The sequence below is a fragment of the Cibotium barometz genome, chromosome 10 (genome assembly GCF_041138505.1).
Source record: "Cibotium barometz isolate CiBa-2024 chromosome 10, ASM4113850v1, whole genome shotgun sequence".
Classification (NCBI taxonomy): Eukaryota; Viridiplantae; Streptophyta; class Polypodiopsida; order Cyatheales; family Cibotiaceae; genus Cibotium; species Cibotium barometz.
Genome location: NC_141055.1, coordinates 17604169 through 17607495, shown reverse-complemented (window position 1 = coordinate 17607495; position 3327 = coordinate 17604169). Strand labels below are relative to the sequence as shown.

Here is a 3327-nt window from a genome sequence, read left to right as displayed (position 1 = left end):
TTAGAGCGTGTAATATGGAATTAACAAAAATAAACAAAAAAATCCTGACAAACATAACAAAAATCCAAAAAAAACAAAAAAAAACTTTAAAAAGAAACAATTGTTTTGTTTGTGTGATTTGTTATGTGTTTTTGTTGTTTGTTTTGGTTTGCATATGGATTGGTTTTTTGTGTTTGTTTGTTTTCAATTTTAGGTACATTATGTTTCTTGGAGGTTGTAAGCTAATTGTTTGAATGGTTAATATGTGCAGATATGGTATTTTCTTTGTATTTTTGCATTGCTAGGTGCAAGGAGATGGGTGAGTAACTTGGGAACAATGATATCATAGTATTGAAGATTGTTTTTGGACATGCAATTTTTGCTACTCAGAGGATATGCAGTGTTTCACAGGTGTATTTTCTCCAATATATTTGGTTATTTTTTGGTATCACTTGCATGGTGTGTGTAATAATGGGGATTGTGAGTTGTGTTAATCCAGTTGCAATTGCTTGGTACTTGACTTATATGATTCTTTCTTTTGGAAAGATTTGGGGTTTATTAGTCAAGGATACTAATTCTATGAGTTTCTTGCTGAGCTCTGTAGTAGAAATTGGTCATTACCACATTCATCTTAACTAGGCATGTGCCGCATTGACTATATTTTTTCTCTTTAATGGTAGGTAACAGCTTGGAAGTGCTTAAGAACTCTAGTGGAAAGAACTTTTCTCCCTTATTCCTGGGTTATAATGACCATAATAGTCTCGATTTTCATGATGAGCCTGGGGAGGGTTTTCAAATCATTGCCTTTGAAAAATGATGAAAAAAAAGAAAAGAAAAGGGAAGAAAAAATAAAAATTCAAATGTATGTATGTGGTATATGTGGTCTATCGCCTTAATGGTTCTTGGTAGGTGAGGAGAGTCATGTTGGCAGGGTTGTCAGTACTCTAAACCGATGCCTTGGGCTGTTTTGGGATAGCCATCGTCATGTGAGCTTGGTAGGTTCTTGGAGTCAACCTAGCTGGGTGGCAAGGTCTAAGGATCGCAGCCTAGTTTCATATGGGGTGGTTGCCATTGTGGTGTACATTTGGTTTTTTTTTTATAAAAAAAACAAAACAAAACAAAAGAGAAAAAAAATTGAAACGAGAAAGGCATGGTTCTGATATAAGGGAATTTCAATCAAGCAATGACTTCCATGGTTAGTTGTGCTACTATTGTCTTTATGAAATATGGAAGTGAGTGGAAGGTAGTTTTCCTAGAGTTTTGTAGTTATGGATGGGTTGTTTCCTATTTGTTAAAGTGGAAATATTATAGACATAGTGAGGATGTTGTGGTAGTTGCTAATTTTTACTATTTTTTGGGATTCGATGTTTGCTTAATAAACCTTTTTGATTTATCTATTGGTTAGTGTTATATAAGTCTTGTAGTGGTGTTTGCAGCTTGGATTTTCATTCACTCATTTATGTGTGTTGATGTGAAGGTGTTGAAGGTTTGTTTTTGTTTTTGTTTGTTTGTTTGGTACGTTATAATTCTAGTGTATGGTTGGTGATTATTTCAGAGTGATGAAGTGGAGATGTGATGCTAGGCAGTGATGGTGAAGAAGTTAAGTGTGGGGGAAGCTATAAAGTGAAGTTGCTGCTGTGTTCGCGAGGACGCTCACATTTCAGTGTGGGGGAAATGATGACCCCTGGATCGAAGTCATTTTTAGCAATTTTTAGGGTTTAAATAGGGTCAATTGTGGTTATTTTAGGTGCATTTTCATGGTATTTGAAAGCATATGTGTGTGGAATGTCATGGTATTTGCATGTATCATGATGGTCGATGTTGTCCATTGGTGTAAGCACATTGCATGGGAATGGTGACGATTAATATTATTTTGTACATAAAGAGGAGGTTGTATGTAAGTGGGTAGAGAGAAGAGAGAGATCGAGGGGAAGAGAAAGAGGGTTAGTATGGTTAGGTGGGAACGTAAATTTGTAGACCTTAATGTGGGTACAAATTTGTAGACCTTAATGTGGGTAGAAATGAAAAATTCCAAATTAAAAAAATTGGAGGGGTGGGTAGTTTTAGCACCAGTTGGTACCCACGAACTTCTTGAGAGAATAGAAGAGAAAGAGAGAAAACGTTTCTCTCTCTGGCTAGCCTGAAGAACACGAGGAGGAGGAGGAAGAGGTAAGCCTGCTTTTTTTTTGTTTGTTAATTAATGTGTGTGTGTGTAAGAGCTTGTTGCCATGCTGCCAGCGCCGCATAGTCGAATAGAGAGAGAGAGAAGAAGTGAGCGAGAATGGGTGAGTGTATCAGTGCGTGTGCGTGTGTGCACTCGGCAACAGTGGGGAGTCTGTGTGTGCACTCGAGTGCAGGGAGCGATGGCGCAGATGGTGCAGGCTCAGCAGCAAGCTTTGGCTATCGTCATGCCTGCCTTCGTGGGGCCACCCAGCCTGTATGTCACGACCTCCCTCTACGTGGGGGACCTTGACCCCAGCATCGCAGAAACTCAGCTCTACGAGCTTTTCAACCAAGTCGAGCAGGTGGTTTCCATTAAGGTATTTCGGGACGTGATGACCAAAAGATCTCTGGGATATGCCTATGTGAATTACAATAATGCGCAAGACGCATCTCATGCTATGGAGCTACTGAACTTCACCCCTGTGATGAATGGAAAGTCCATACGGATAATGTATTCTCATCGTGACCCGAGCATCCGCAAAAGTGGAGCAGCCAACATTTTTATCAAGAATTTAGACAAAGATATAGACAACAAGGCCTTACACGACACATTTTCTGTTTTTGGCCCCATCCTTTCATGTCGAGTAGCCTTGGATGAGTCAGGCGATTCCAAGGGCCATGGCTTTATTCAGTTTGAACAAGATGAGTCTGCCCAAACTGCAATTGAGAAAGTCAATGGCATGCTTATAAATGAGAAACAGGTTTTCGTTGGTCCATTTCTCAGTAGGCAGGAATGAGATCTGGCTGGTGCTGGATCAAAGTTTAACAATGTGTATGTCAAGAACCTTGCTGACGCCACCTCTGATGATGAACTGAAGAAGGTTTTTGAAGCCTTTGGACCCATCAGCCGTGCGGTGGTGGAGTAGGGAGCCGCCATGTGTCGGAGTCACACCTTCACGATGTGAGTCTCACAAGGCCAATGGGGTACCTATGGTGGCTAGCCTATGTAGCTAGGTCGACCGTGCACTTTGCATGGAACAAGGTTGCCAAGGCTTAATGGACATAGCCTGGCCGTGAGGTCATGAAGAGGGGACCGGCTTGCAACGAAGGCAAAGGTACCGGGGTGCCAAGTTTCAAACGAGTCACTAACGTGATGGTGTCTTGGCTTAGAGAGGTCGCATGGCT

General features: G+C 40.8%; 1 pseudogene; it reads left to right on the top strand.

Moving 5' to 3' along the window:
• The first annotated feature begins 2342 nt into the window (after nt 1–2342).
• On the top strand, nt 2343–3068 carry LOC147634613 (polyadenylate-binding protein 8 pseudogene; annotated as a pseudogene).
• Nucleotides 3069–3327: the final 259 nt, after the last annotated feature.